General features: G+C 37.5%; 1 protein-coding gene across 2 annotated transcripts in view; it reads right to left on the bottom strand.

Annotated features, from left to right (window-relative positions):
* MIPOL1 (mirror-image polydactyly 1) overlaps window positions 1–15,222 on the bottom strand; it is a 316,534-nt gene extending 301,312 nt beyond the window's left edge. The window contains exon 1 of one of the 2 annotated variants that reach the window (XM_058738871.1): window positions 14,374–15,222. The gene's annotated coding sequence lies outside the window, so the exon portion shown is untranslated. The remainder of the gene's footprint in view (window positions 1–14,373) is intronic. The other variant, XM_058738870.1, reaches the window with a different exon arrangement.
* Between the last annotated feature and the right edge of the window lie 1,504 nt (window positions 15,223–16,726).

Raw genomic sequence — 16,726 nt, 5'->3', positions numbered from 1 at the left:
GAAGATTCTGGGAAGATTGTGGTGGAAGCAGCACAGTTTTTGAATCTTCCCAAATATCTTTATAAAAAACCAGGGGAACCAGGATAGCAAAATGAAACCATAAAAAAGTATCTACCACAAAACTAGGTAAACACCAACATACAACACCAACGTTTAAAAGACCTGCATGATATCCAGCATCTGTGCAGACAGGAGGAGAGGGAAACGGAGCAAAGTGGTATCTGAGAGTCATGAGAATCCCTACAGGCAACAAGTATGCTCTTGGCAAGCAAATAGGAATGCAAAAGGTCTGAAGTGAAGGAGCTGGAGCAATCAAAATCTTATGAACTGTCAAAACATTTGGACAAAGTTTCTTATACACTGGGGAGAAACTAAAAACAAAGTCTAAATTTGTAGGGAAGAGACAATATGGACAAAGTAAAAATAAAGTCCAGGGAAAAGCTGGGGAAGGGAAGGTGGTGCAGCCAAAAGATGTTAAAAAGTTACTGGCCATTCTTTAAATCTTCTCAAAAACAACAGGAAACATTTTTCTAACTAATTACTTATGTTTAAAACTTTTGACAACTCATTTAGAAGATTTCAAAGGGCTTAAAAATCATTACATTCTGGTATAAACAGAATGGTTACAATTAATCCATAACCATTCAAAGTCAGAGCTGATCCAATATTAATGTCAAATGATGCCTGCAAATTCTTGACCTGCTAAATTCACTGATGTTGGGCGGGGGGGGGGGGGGGGGGGGGGCGGGGACACTGAGACACAAATTCCAGACACTGCCCAAACTATCATATCCCTTGGAAAAAAGTCCAAAATATACTAACACAAAAGTAAAAAAGGGGGGAAAAAATCACCCCTTATATTTGCCACCAAAATACACTCTTAAAATCTTAGTGTGTTCCCTTTGTCATTTTTGTTTTATATTTAATTTTTTCGCAATAACATATCATAACATTTTTCTTCAAAACACTCCAATAACGATTGACTTTAATATTGCACTTAATGAGGGTGCCTGGGTGGCTCAGTCCGTTACACATCTGACTTGGATTCAGTTCAGGTCACGATCTCACAGTTCATGAGTTCAAGCCCCACATCAGGTTCTGCACTGACAGTGTGAAGCATGCTTAGGATTCTCTCTTTCTCCTATTCTCTTTGCTCCCCGTCCCCCACCCCCCCCCCCACTTCTCTCTCTCTCTCTCTCTCTCTCTCTCTCTCTCTCTCTCTCAAAATAAAGAAACTTAAAAAGTACTCTTAAAAAAATATTCCACTGGACGGCAAATCATCATTTTCTGTTAAGAAAAGCACTAGAAGGAGCATGTTTGTGGCAGCTTTTTAAAATCTCATTAAATATGGGAATGTTAAATACTAGTCTAAATTTTTATCCACTAAAATGCAAATAATACAATCTTTGACTTTTCATAAAGTAATTCCTAAAATTAAGAACACATTTTAGATGAAAAACTATTTCAAAAAACTTTAGTGAAGAAATATTTAATTTCTCTAATACATAAGGTATATTTGCATGTAAACCAAACATGAGCTTTCAGAACCAACCAATTAGTAATCATATGACAAAATATTTTAATTGAGATTTTAATCTAAAATGGCTAGTAAAAATATAGGCATTTTAAAGATGTATACATAGATTTTACTTTAAACTAAGATGGAAATTAATCACCTGCATGAAATAAAAATAGTAGAAATGAGCCACTGAAATCCTAAACCGAGTTTACCAGTAAAGAATCATAAAGAAACTCACAGTGAGTTTTTGTATGTGAACTTCCTAAATTACTGTTCACCTACCCAAATGAATTAGAATAATCTTGCCCACTGTGCCAGCTCATGCCACTGAATAAAATGTACTACTTTGGGATATCATATGCTATATCACACAGTATCTGCAGCTCCCATGCTGGTAATAAGCTCTCTGACATAAATTAAGGAAATGGCTTTGATTTACATTCAATTTAAAAGATAATAAAAGTATTACAGTAATAATTAATATCCAGACATGCTACTTAAAAAAGAAATATGTCATACTTCAAAAATAGTTCATTAAAAAGAACAAATTTAAACGTTTAATTTTTTTAGCTTATATGTATATGGTTGGGACTTACTACAAAACAGCATTTTAACACCTGAATGCAAACAGCACCTGTAAAAAATTACCATTCAAGTTCCATCCAAGAAGTAGAGTAATAATGCAAAAATTTTTCTAATTAATGTGATAAACACTTATATCCTTGTATCTTAACATAAAATTATATGATATTGGATCATACTTGATAAGACTACTTCCTAAGATCAAAACAGTATCTAAAATAAAAATACACAAATAATGAAATGGACACAGTAGGGGAGGAAAAACTTTACCTCCATCTTCTTAGGGTTCCTGGCTGGACCTGAATAGTAAACTCACAAAGACTGGTTAACAGGAGAAAGTAGGTAAGTTCATTTAATTTAAGTTTTATGTGACCTGGGAACCTTCACAAGGCAATGAAGACCTAAAGAAAAAGTTAAGCCTAGAAAGTCACAGAAAAATGTGACAGGACAAAAAAGGTACAAGCCAAGGAGTAAAATGGGGGAAACTTAGCAATGCCTGTTCATCTGGATTCCCCTTGGTATCCCCCTAGCTTTGGAGATAAAGATGTTCTTTTCCTCCAGGTATAGGAAGAGCACCCCTCACATGAGGGTCTTATGACCTGCTTCAGAGGAGAAGGGAGATGCATTTATCTGTTTCTCAAAATCTTTCAGATTAAAATATTCAATAAGCCAAAGTGCCATATTTTGGAGTTGCTTATTCTGAACCACACCAACACAAGATGAAAATATCTTACAAATTACCCTTTCCTAACTATTTATTTTTAGGATAATAGAGCACATGGCCGGGGGGGGGGGGGGACTTGCAAATACTAATCAAAAGAAAGTAGGAGTGGCTACATTAATTTCAAACAAAGTAAAACAAGAAAGACTACATTAGTCTTACTAAGTCTTGTCTTACTAAGTACATTAAAGGGTTTAATTCACTAACAAGACAAAAACAATCCTAAATATGTAAGCACTTCACAACAGTGTCAACATACCCAAGGTAATAACTGATGAAAGGAGCAACAAACAAATCCATAATTATAGTTGGAAACTTCACTACGTCTCTCTCAATAATCAGAAGAATAAAAACTCAGAAAATCAGCAATGTAGAAGACTCAGTATTATCAACAAACTTGACCTAATTGATATTTATAGAAAACTCCCAACATGACAGAATACACAATCCTTTCAAGTACATGGCACATTTATCAAAAAAGAGCCTATCTTGGTCCATTAAAAGAAACAAAACAAAACAAAACAAAACAAAACAAAACAAAACAAAACCCTCAACACATAAGAATTGAGACTATACAGGGGCACCTGTGTGGCTCATTCAGTTAAGCATCCAACTTCGGCTCAGGTCACGATCTCATGGTTTGTGAGTTTGAGCCCCGCATCGGGCTCTGTGCTGACAGCTTAGAGCAGCCTGGAGCCTGCGTGGGATTCTGTTTCCCTCTCTCTCTGCCCCTCCCCTGCTCCCACGCTGTCTTTCTCTCTCTCAAAAATAAGTAAACATTAAAAGAAATTTTTTAAAGGATTGAAACCATACAAATTATGTTATTTTACCACAACAGAAATAAACTTGAAATCAATAATAGAAAGATATCTCAAAAATTCCCCAATACTTCTAAATAACCCACGGTTCAAAAAAGGAAGAAGGGAAATTTCAAAATATTCTCAACTATATAAAAATAGAAACATAAGATATCAAAATTTGTGGGATGTAGCTAGATTAGTGCTTGGAGGGAAACTTATAGTACTAAACACATATATTAAAAAGGGAGGAAGAAAAACAAATTTTTTAAAGAGAGGAAGACCTCTTATTAATACTTTAGCTTCCACCTTTAAAAAAAAAATACAAAATTAAGGGGCGCCTGGCTGGCTCAGTTGGTTGAGTGACTTCGGCTCAGGTCATGATCTCGTGGTTTGTGAGTTCGAGCTCTGCATCAGGCTCTGTGCTGACAGCTCAGAGCCTGGAGTCCACTTCAGACCCTGTGTCTCCCTCTCTCTGCTCCTCCCCTGATCTCCCTCTCTCTCTGTCCCTATCTCTCTCAAATATAAACATTAAAAAAATTTTTTTAATACAAAATTAAGAAAAAATTAAACTCAAAGAAAGCAGCTGGAAGGTAATGGTAAAGATCAAAAATCAATGAAATTGAAAATGTATAATCAACATAGAAAATCTATGAAACCGGGACACCTGGGTGGCTCAGTCTAAGTGTGCGACTCTTGATTTCGGCTCAGGTCATGATCTGGAGGATTGTGGGATTGATCCCATGTCAGGCTCTGCTTGGAAATCCCTTTCTCTCTGCCCCTCCCTCACTGACACATGCATTCATTCTCTCTCTCTCTCTCTCTCTCAAAATAAATAAACATTGTAAAAAAAAAGAAAAAGAAAATCAATGAAACCAAAAGCTAGTTATGTATAAAGAAAAAAAAATCAAAGAAATTGGTAAGCTTCTAGCTAGACTGGTCAAGATAAAAATAAAGGAGATATAAATTGCCAGTATCAGGAAGAAGAGAAGTGATCTCATAGGGATGAAAAAGATAAAAAGGGACTATTACAAAGAACTTCATATCTATAAATTTGACAAACTCCTTGAAAGACACAACCTGCCAAAGCTAATGCAGTAAGAATAGATAGCCAGAATAGTCCTATTTCTATTAAAGAAACTGAATTCATAGTTTGAAGAAACCTTCCAACAGAGAAAACTCCAGACTCAGAGGTTATACATCTCTGAAATCCCCTTTCTCTCCTGAAAACCTCCTTCCTGAGGGGCTCCTCTTGAATCTGGACCATATGTTCTCTAGGCCAGCTATATAGCTGTCCCTCCTAGAACATCATTTCACTGTTCTCCTGGGTTAGATTTATGGTTTCCTACATTCCAGGCCTTTCTTTCACTTCTTTATTTTGCTTGAGCCTAACTTCTGATGCTTTCCAGGCATGAAAGTATCTTTGTTCTACTCCCATACTTCATTGTTAAGTAGCCACAATTCTGGTCAAGAAGACTGCTGTTGGTACACTCAGTTCTTTTTTCTATTTTGGTTTTCTCTCTGGAAACCTTCAAGATTTCTTTAATTTTTTTTTTTCATTCTTGATGCTGTGAAATTTCACAAATGTGTGCCACAGAGGCAGATTTTGTTTTGTTTTAAATGTTGAACATTGTTAGAAACAGAAACAGAATGTTATATGATTTTTAATGAAGGCTGTTTTGGTTAGGGTGATAGAATATAGGGTAACATTTCACTGTAATATTTTTATATATGTTGCTTGCAAGAGTTTGTAACAAGCATATATTATTTTTATAAAAGCTATGCCATTAAAAAATAACAAGAAAGTCGCACAATATCAATTAAAACTTTAGATACTCAAACTCTGATTCCATAATTCTACTTCTATAAATCTATGTTCTAGCAAGGGGTGCAAATATATACATACAAGAATGTATATAGCAGTGCTGTTTATACCATTAAAAAACTGGAAACAGCACAAATATCTAGCGGTTAGTGTTGGTACTATATCTATAGTATATATCTATGGTGTGTATATATATATGGTATATGGTATATATCTATGGTACTTATATACTATAAACATTATTATGCATATAAAAACACTGACACAGATGTATAAAATATTACTAAATGAAAAAGAGTATTGTAAAATAATAAAGCATTACCACTGTTACATTAAAATAAAAAAGCAAACAAACCAAACCATGTGTTTGGGTATATATACACATATAAGGAAAAGCATAAAAGTCTGAAAAGATGCATCCCAGGACACAATGCTTCTACAAAAGAATGGTAAAGGATATATAATTTCCACAATAACTGAAAATGGAATAATATAAAATATGAATGGATTTAATGATCACCAAATGCTCCAAATGTAAGACAAAGATGTCCTATTGGATTTTTAAAAATCCAATTCTATGCCCACATTAACCAAAAGAAGGCTGAAATAGGTATATCAAAATTCAAAAGAGATCACAGACAAGAGAAGACTAAGGAAACATAACTAAATGCAACATGGGATCTGGATTGGGTCCTAGAACAACAACAACAACAAAATTAATGGAAAAACAGGTGATATTTGGATAAAGTGTATAGTTTTGTGAATATTATAACAATATTAATTTCTTGGTTTTGATCATTTTACTATGATTACACATTGTATTAACATTAGAAGTAGGGTGAAGAATTTTTACAGGAACTCTGTAGTATTTTTCTAACTTTTTAGTGAATCTAAAATTATTTCAAAATTAACAGCTTTTAAAAATAGCAGACTAGACTTGGGACGCCTGGGTGGCTCAGTCGACTAAACCTCCTCCGACTTCAGCTCAAGTCACGACCTCACAGTTTGTGAGTTCGAACCCCCTGTTGGGCTCTCTGTCAGCACAGAGCCCACTTGGGATCCTCTGTCCCCACCCCCTCTGCCCTTCCCCTGATTATACTCTCTCTCTCAAAAATAAATAAACATTAGGGGCACCTGGGTGAGCTAGTTAGTTAAGCGTCTGACTCGGGCTCAGGTCATGATCTCATGGTTAGTGAGCTGGAGCCCCAAGTCAGGCTCTGTGCTGATAGCTCAGAGCCTGAAGCCTGCTTCGGATTCTGTGTCTCCCTCTCTCTTTCTGCCTCTCCCCCGCTTGCACTCTCTCTCTCTCTCAAAAATAAACATTAAAAAAAAGCACTTTAAAAAAATAGATAAACATTAAAACATTTTTAAAACTCAGAGTAGACTTTAAAACAAAAGGCATTACTAGAGATAAAAAGGAACACTTCTTACTGGGGAGAAAAAGCTTCAATTCATAAGAAGATAGACTACTTATAAAGTTGTATGTTTCTGATAACATGACCTGAAAAATAAATAAATCAAAAATTGATAGAACTACTAGGGAGAAATAAATCTATGATTACACACAGAGATTTAATACACTGTAAATTCTCAGTATTTATCAATCAAGCGAGCACATGCGTGCTCGCACACACCCACACCCCACAACCATGCCACACACACAAATCAGTAAGGAAAGAGATTTTAAAAACAGCATTAAGAAACTTCATCTAACAGACACAATAAAGCATGGCACCAACCACAGAATTCACATCTGTTCCTCTCTCACACACACTCATATTTACTCAGCATTTAAAAAAAAATATATATATATACAAAGCAAGTACTCGCACATTAATATTTTGATGGTAGTTACAGGGGTGTTAACTTTTTAATTATTCATTGAACTGTCCACATTATTTTATATCTTTGTCTTTACATGTATTACATTTCACAATAAAGTTTTTAAAAAGTTAACTTATCTATTAGATGTCATTTTTTCCCCCAGTTTTTTAAAACTTGTTCCACAGCAGCAAAATTCTCAAGACAAAATTATGAAGGAGGGGAAGTTGGTATACTTCGACAGAATATAAAACAAGAGTCAGGATTAAGGGTTCCAGCAAAATAATCCCTGTTGTACTCTAGTAGCTTCCAAAATTTATAAATCCAGGAATACTGCAGGCAAGTCTCAAAATAGCATTTATTTACAATCAAATCACCATAATGCAAAACTACAGATAAACAAGAGTAAACAACATGAGTATATGCATCCCAAACAGTAAAATATCTAAATTAAAAATACCTTCAACACAGACAATAACTGAATCAGAGGTGCACATGTCAACTGCCAAAAGGAGATTTACAGTAAATCCGTCTCTTCAATTAGCCACTTTAATGAAACCCTCAACCAAAGTATTAATTCTCAACTTTCAAAGTAATATCTCCTTATGTTGCCTGTCTTGAAATCAAATATACAGCAATTAAGTTATAACCAAAACAAATACAGAGTAGTTAAATGATTATTTTGCTTTTCAGAAAGTAAAAATAACATATTCTCAAATATGTTTAAAATGATAAAAATAGGGGCGCCTGGGTGGTGCAGTCAGTTGGGCGTCCAACTTCAGCCAGGTCACGATCTCGCGGTCCGTGAATTCGAGCCCCGCGTCAGGCTCTGGGCTGATGGCTCAGAGCCTGGAGCCTGTTTCCGATTCTGTGTCTCCCTCTCTCTCTGCCCCTCCCCCGTTCATGCTCTGTCTCTCTCTGTCCCAAAAATAAATAAATGTTGAAAAAATAAATAAATAAACAGTGAAATGACTTAAAAAAATAAAAAAAATTAAAAAAATAAAGAAAATGATAAAAATAGACTGAAGCTATGTTCACAAAACTCTAGGATGAACTATTTCTTTTTAAAAAGTTTCTTTTTATTAAAAATTAAAAATTGGGGGTGCCTGAATGGCTCAGTTGTTTAAGCATCCAACTCTTGCTTTCAGTTCAAGTCATGATCTGGCAGTTTGTAGGTTTAAGCCCCATGTCGGGCTCTCCACTGCTGGCTGGCAGCGCCTGCTTGGGATCCTAGCTCTCTGCCCCTCCCCTGCTCACATTCTCTCTCTTTCTTTCTTTCTCTCTCCCTCTCTAAGTATAAATAAATAAACTTCAGGGGGGGGGGGGGGAAACCTTTAAAAAAATTAAAAATTGGGGCACCTGGATGACCTAGTCAGTTAACTGTCCAACTTCAGCTCAGGTCATGATCTTGTGGTTGGTGAGTTTGAGCTCCACATCGGGCTCTGTACTGACAGTGCTGAGCCTTTTTGGGATTCTCTCTCTCCCTCTCCCTGACTTGCTCGTGTTCTCTCTCAAAATAAATAAACTTTTACAATAAATTAAATATTACTACGAGTAGTTTATTACTTAACTGTTGCTGCTACACAAATTACTCCAGAACTTAGCAGGTCAAAACAACACACATTTATTATCTTAGTTCCTGAGGAATCTACTACTGCTTAGATAGGTCCTGGGGTTCAGGGTCTCTAACAAGGTGGTAATCAAGGCATCAGGCAGGGCTACAATCATTTTAAGGTTTCACTGGGACAAGATTTTCCAACTTGACTCAGTGGCTGTTGGCAGGATTCACTTCCTAGGGGTTACTGAACTGAGAACTTCAATTCTCTGTGGGCTATTGGCCAAAGGCTCTCCTCAATTCCTTGACAGGGGGATCTTTCTAAGGTCAGTTCATGAGATAGCAGATGGCTACATCAAAGTGAGCAAGCAAGAAAGGTACAGCAAAAAGGAGGTGATAGTCTACTATAACATAATCTCGTAAGTGACAGCCCAGCACTTTTGACATAGTCTATCAGAAGTGAGCCTTTTAGTAGTCTACCTCAAGGGAAAAGGATTACACAAGAGTGTGAATACCAGGGTTATCTCAGAAGGCTGGCTCTTACAAGTAGCATAACAGAAAAGGAAACCGAAATAAAAGTCAGGAGAACTAGATTCTAGTAACTGTGTGGCTAACTACAATGTCTCAGTATTTTCATTGAGAAAAAATGAGGCTTAAATGACCTCTAGGGTAATTTAAATTCTAAATTCTGTGCTTCTCTACGAAGTCTTTTGAAAAGAGTTACCAAGGATTAGAGATATTTGGTCAAAATGCCTCATTTTATAAAAACCAAATTCCAGGAAACGTTAACGTAGACAGGTAGTAAGCCACATTTATTCTGCTCTTATACCCAGTGCTTTTGCATAATGGCACATTGCTTTTACAGTCAATGTCCTAAAACAGCCCTATCCCCTCTTTATAATAGTATCAAAATCCAAGATATTGAATGGAAGTTGAGAGTAATAATACACTAACAAGAGCAGCAAAAACTGATTAATGTATTGAGAATAATAATAAAGTACTAACAAGAGCAGCAAAAATTGATGTTGTGAATTTATCTTTTTCTTTCACCAACCCTAAAACAATCTCTGTAGGTGGCATGTGAGATGAAAATGAACTATCCTCTGCCCATCCCCAGTCACATGTATCTAGACATTTTAGTAATAAGTCTGCTGGACGGGAAGTATAAAAGCAACAAATAATAAATCGCAGCAGAGAAATACAGTCACTTTAAATAAAGAAAACACGATTAAATATAACCTAAATGAAGCATCTAAAAATTGAAACTGCAACCAGAAAAGGCAAGGTTTGTCCCCACTGGAATCCTAGAAAATACAGAGTCCCAGAGGTCGACAATGACAATATGATGCAGGCAATGTCCAGGAAAGTAGGTACTCTAGGAAGCTAATGACAACATCTGGGTCCAGATGTCCATGGTCCAGCACCATTAAACATTTGCATTACATAAACACCCTATTTGTTCCTATATGAGATCCACTTTATACCCTTTACCAACCCTAATATTTGTAATGACTCCAACTCTGATGCAAGAAGTACAGTTAAAACAATGCATATAAGTACAATTATTTTGTGTGGCAATTATGAAGCAGTAAGGTATTTGCATTAGTCAAAATATGTGTGAATGTGTGTGTAAAAACACATGTATATAATTGCAGAAATGGATCCAAAATTTCTATGTAAGAAAGGAGTAAGGACAGCAGTGGTTGGTGGTGGAAGCTAGGTCTAGTGGCTTATCTTAAATCTTAATATTTTATCTTATCCCATAATAATCAAGTAAGAATGACCAAAACTCAGTTATCTATCTCAAAGAAAAGATCAAGTTGATGAGAATACCCCTAACTCTCTCATTGGTTTTAGCATATTATCTAACTACATTCATAAATTCACTTCTATAAACCACCTAAAATAAGAGAAATTGTTAGCTAAAAATGTTAACATAGATTGAAATAATAGTCAAAAAAGTTTTTTTTTTATATTTTCCAAAGTTTTTTGATATTTTTTGGTACTGAGTGAAAAGCAGGGGGCCCAAAGTAAGAGAAGATGAACTGGACAGTCCAATGTGGCATTTAAAGAAGAGAGGACCTCTATCATGGGCAGGGATGAAATAGCTGAGTTTCATGGCCCAAGCCATTGGTTATTACTTTCCATATTATGAGAATATTCAATCAGGTAGATAAAAATTTTAATCATGCCATCCCATGATGGAATGGCTCAAAAGACAGTATCTGAAAGTACTGCAAGAAGTATTTTATGCTTTTTGTACTTTTTTTTTTCCTCAAAGTGTCCAGAACTGTTTGGATATTCATCCCTTTCTTAGCATTTTACGCACTATCAGAAAAGGGGTTGTATCTCCTGTCTTTTCTCACCTCTTACCTCTCTTTTGTTTCTCAGTTATAAAGGGCTGGGAAAAAGTAGGAGCAGTAAGAACAGTTTAGGGAAGCCTGAAACAGCTATCTAATTATCCCTGAGGTAAAACTGGTAAGAAGCAAAGAAAATATACTTAGAGATTTAAAATTTAACTCCAAAACACTATAGCACATGCTGCTTAATACTATTATTTAACCTCAAAACACTACAGCACACAATACTTAATACTGTTAGTTTTCAAAGTTTTTTTTTGTTTTTTTTTTTTCAGTATAGCCCCTCTCAATAATTTCACCACCACCAATGGGCTAAAGATTGAACTGTCATTTTGAACAGTCATTTTCCAACATAGTAGGTTGGCAGTCTATGAAACAAGAATCAAAGAAAGGGGGGAGGAAGAGAGGGAGGGAGAGAGGGAAGGAAGGCAAGCTAGCAAGCAGGCAGGCAAAAAAGAAAGAAAAGAAAAAAAGAAGGAAAGAAAACAAGGAAGAAAATAAAACTGTATATTGTATATGGACTGAAGCTGTATATTGTATATGGACTGCAAAGCCTAAAACGCAAGCAGTCATAGCTTTATATGGTAGTGCTTTAAATGAATCTTTACAGGGATGCCTGGGTGGCTCAGTAGGTTAAGCGGCCGACTTCGGCTCAGGTCATGATCTCACCGTTCGTGAGTTTGAGCCCCACGTTGGGCTCTGTACTGACACCTTGGAACCTGGAGCCTGCTTCTGTTTCTGTGTCTCCCTCTCTCTCTGCCCCTCCCCTGCTCATGCTCTGTCTCCCTCTGTCTCAAAAATAAGTAAAACATTAAGAAAAAAAATTTTAAATGAATCTTTACAATGCAAGGACTGCCTACATTTACTACTTGGCCCCTAACAAAAAAAATTTGATGACCCTCACAATAGAGGATATCCAAATGGCCGATAACATATGAAGAGGTGTTAAGTATTACTAGTCATTAAGGAAATTACGGAAAAACACCAATGTGATATCACTACACACCCACCAGAATGGCTAAAATGGAAAAGACAACACTAAGTGTCGCGAGCATTTGGAGGAGCCAGAATTCTCAAACAATGCCAAATAGGAATGCTGAAACAACTAATTCGAACAACTTTTTTGGTAATATACACAAGAAATACATACCTGCATACCCTATATATAGACATTTCACCAACAGGTACGTGTATATCTAACAGAAATGTATACATAGGTTCACCAAAATACAGCTGACCCGTGAATAATGCAAGGGTTGGAAGCACCAACCCTACACAGTCAAATATACAAGTTTAACTTTTGACTCCCTAAGAATTTAATTACTAATAGCCCACTGTTGACTGGAAGCCTAATCGATAACATAGTCTATTAACACACATTTGGTGCATGTATTATATACTATGTTCTTTTTTAAAAAATTTTTTAGCATTTATTCATTTTTGAAAGGCAGAGAGAGAGCACGCGAATAGGGGAGGGGCAGAGAGAGAGGGAGACACAGAAACAGAAGCAGGCTCCAGGTTCCGAGGTGTCATCACAGAGCCCGATGCGAGGCTCAAACTCACGGACCGGACCGCGAGATCATGACTGAAGTCGGACGCTTAACCTACTGAGCCACCCAGGCGCCGCTATATACTATATTCTTACACTAAAGCTAGAGAAAACATTAAGAAAATCATAAGGAAGAGAATATACGTTTACAGTAGTATACTATATTTATCAAAAAAAAAAAAAAATCCACGCATGGGTGGACCCCTGCAGTCTAAACACATGTTGTTCAAGGGTCAACTCTACTTGCAAAAATGTTCATAATAGCCAAAAACTGGATGGAACACTATACAGCATAAGAACTACTGCTACATAATTTGTGTAAATCTCACAAATACAATATTGAGCAAAAGTGAGACTCAAAGGACTATTTACTGCATGATTCCATTTATATAAAGCCAATTAACAAGTAAATTCACAGATGACTTTAGAAATTGACATAATGGTTACCTCTGGAACGGAATCACACAAAGTGGAGTTTCTAAGATTCAAGTAATGTCCTTTCTTGATCTAGGTACTAGACACATGGATATGTACGCTCTGTACACTTTTGATTTATGCGGTTTTCTCTATGTGTATTATACCTTAAAAATTAACACACTAAAAAGATTTTTATAAAATCTATTCCTTTAAAGGACTGTCCACCCTTTCATTTTTCTGACTTATCATCATTACTTCTCACCAATGAGATCTCTTAATTCCTGTAATATAGAAGTCAACTTAGTTATTTTTCTTGGTATACTATTGCACAGGATACCCAAATGATTATGCACCTGTCATTTTCGGTTAGTACCACACTAGGTGCCAAGGTGAAACTTTGAAAAGCCAATAACTTATGATAGTATGTTAAAGTTACCGGGAGGGTGGGGGAGCCTTGAAAAGTGGTTTTGTTTGGTCCTTTGTTTTGGTTTACCTTTGTCTATCTCCACAGTGATTTAATCTGCATAAAATGTTCAAAGAAGCTTTTCAAAAACTCTGCTCTTGTGGAAAGCTTTTTTTTTTTTTTTTCTTTCTTTCTTTCTTTCTTTCTTTCTTTCTTTCTTTCTTTCTTTCTTTCTTTCTTTCTACCATCCTGCTGCTACCTTGTGTTTAGTTACTTCCATTCATGGAGCTTAAAATACTTCACAAATACTGTTGGGTGGTGTCACCTTCCAGAAAAATTTGGGCTCAGGCACACTGTGAACCTAAAAATTTCTAACTACCTTTCTACAGCTCCGCTCCCAGTGCCTAAAGAAGCACCGTCTTCTATGCTAAAACTTGTAAGTGCGAGAACTGAAATCCACAAAGATTAAGTCACCCTCAAGGACACAGAGTCATAGGCTGAGCCAGGACCTGAACTCTCCAACTAACAGCCACTTAAGGGAAAAACAAACAAAAATCTACACCCTTGAATAAATGCTCAGCTGTTGAACTTCTGTAATAAGAAACAGGAGGGTGCCGAAACTATGCCCAGAAAGAGGACCTGAGGACCCCACGACGCTGACCTTCGCGTGAGCCCTATCACTGCCGGCCATAGGGGGTCAACATTCACTGGGTACAGACTCCGCGCCGCCCCTTCTGCTCCAAGGAGGCTGCGGCCGGAAATTCCAGGGCTGGATCTAAGCCCACCCCCTCCTTTTCGCCGGTCGCCCGAACCTCCCAGCCTACCTGTTTACCTGAGATGCGCCTGGCACTGCCTGGCGAGCCGACTCTGGGCGCTCGCCCTGAGTTTCAGAGGCCCGACGCGTGGCCACCACATCAGCCAATCGACGCTCGCTCGGGAGCCTCTCGACCCTGAGGCCCGCCCGCCAGCCTGGGAAGGTGCGCGCGCCCGCAAACGACCGGGCGGGGCCCGATGGGGGAGGAAGCCAGACGCACGCCGCGCGCCGGGGCCACGGGGGAACCAAGGCGGAACGGGCGCCCGGCGGGAGCTTGCGGCGCGCACTGGGCATGCGCAAACCGCGGTGCTAAAACCACGGGGCGGGGCTTCTGGAGGACTGTGCCAGCTTGGGAAGTACTTGTAAGAGTTCAGAGAAGAAGACGGATTTAGTAGTTTCCGGTGACTGCGCCAGCTGAACGCTACGGTGTCCACTCCGAGACTACGAGCGCGTTCTATTAGAGCAAAATATTGCCCCGACAAAACCTAATCGGGCTAGAGGAGGAAACCTTGTGGTTAAAAACGTGTCTTGTGGCCTCAACTTTAGCTTTGCACTGTCCAAGAAGTTGGAGGAATTGCGGTTTTCTGGTTGGTTTGTGTGTGGTTTGGGATGAGAGGACACCGGGAGGGGGGCATATTGTGAAGTGATGGTTGAATGAAAAGAACTGAAGTTGGACTCCAGTTGGGTGAGCAAAAAGCAATACCTAGCTCCTGACCAGGGAATATTTACAAACTAAAACTTGAGGGTGGTAAACTTTTTGACTGAAGTACTAGAACGAGATCTGGATGCTTATGTTCAACTAATGGATTCTTTAAGTCTCAGTGTTGAACCTTCCAGAATTAAAGAATTAAGTCCTCAATTCATGTACTTCTGTGTTTAAACAAGAAAGGACTGACATTGTTAAATAACTGCTAGTAATTCAGATGTGGTTTTCTTGTTCCCCATATCAGTATTGCTTTTATAAATGTCACATTAACTCCTTCAGATACCAAATATTTATTGAGTACATACTATGTGCCTGGAACTCTTCTGGGTGTTTGATAAGCAATAGTAATGGTTTTTTACACCACATCCCCCAGAGAACTGGCATAATAGGAAGTGTGGACAGTTTCCCAACACTTCATTAAGTGCAAAAAAGGGGAGTGAAAAAATAAGACATAAAAAATGGGATATAAGTTGGTTGAAACAAAATAGGTTATAATATTCATAAGCTATTGGCTATTTTATTGTAATGAATGGACAGTGTCTGAAGATGTTTGTTACAGATTCAGCTTTGAAATACATTTTTCTTTACTTCAGTCAAGGTCTGAAATAGATATTTATTGACACAGTACCATCAAATATATGAGACAAATATAGAGAAAATAGAGGAGTAGTATAGTTTGTTAGAGTAGGTGGGAAGGGCATTCCGATCAAGAATGACTTCTGGGGGCGCCTGGGTGGCGCAGTCGGTTAAGCCTCCGACTTCAGCCAGGTCACGATCTCGCGGTCCGTGAGTTCGAGCCCCGCATCAGGCTCTGGGCCGATGGCTCGGAGCCTGGAGCCTGTTTCCGATTCTCTGTCTCCCTCTCTCTCTGCCCCTCCCCCGTTCATGCTCTGTCTCTCTCTGTCCCAAAAATAAATAAAAAATGTTGAAAAAAAAAATTAAAAAAAAAAAAAAAAGAATGACTTCTGAAAAGGTTTAAGGCCACCCCAAATTATGTGTAAAAGAAAGAAGAGAAAGTTGCTTTTCCTAGCTAAGAAATAACAAGAAACAAGGGGGGAGAGTGACCACAACATTGAGAAAATTCAAAACAAATAATGGGTTTATAAGTTAAATTTAGAGAAAGTGATTATACTATTTTTCTTTGGGTAAAGGTATATTAACCCTAGTTTTTAAAAGCTCATCTGGCTGCTAAAAGTCTAGGGTAAAGAGAAAACCCCATGTTTTCTTTCCCTTTGGTAAGTTGTTTTTTCTTCCAAAAAAACAGTGATACCAAACATTAGGTCTTTCTCCCTAGTCCTTCCTCTAACTTACTCAAGGTAACTTTTTAATGTTCTTTTCCTGAATTTTTCAGATCTCAATAGCTATTTTTTTCCCAAACCTCTTCACACCACTGTTGCTTATATACACATTTCTTTATTCTCTATCCTGCTAACAGTTGCCAGTCTATAAGAAATGAAAGAGACCGATTACAGCGTTCTTTCCTGTTCTCAAGCTAATTATCAAAGATCATCACTTTTAAAAGTCGGGCTTTTGCAGAAATCTCAATAAGGATGAGAGGGAAAAGAAAATGAACTCCCCTATTTTTTTACAGGAAGCAAAAGAATGTCAGATCATGAATGCTCTCAACTCCACAAATATCTTAAGCCTCCTACAATGT

This window comes from Neofelis nebulosa, chromosome 7, assembly GCF_028018385.1.
Source record: "Neofelis nebulosa isolate mNeoNeb1 chromosome 7, mNeoNeb1.pri, whole genome shotgun sequence".
Classification (NCBI taxonomy): domain Eukaryota; kingdom Metazoa; phylum Chordata; class Mammalia; order Carnivora; family Felidae; genus Neofelis; species Neofelis nebulosa.
The sequence above is the reverse complement of the archived record's forward strand: the minus strand, read 5'-3'. Positions and strand labels throughout refer to the sequence as shown.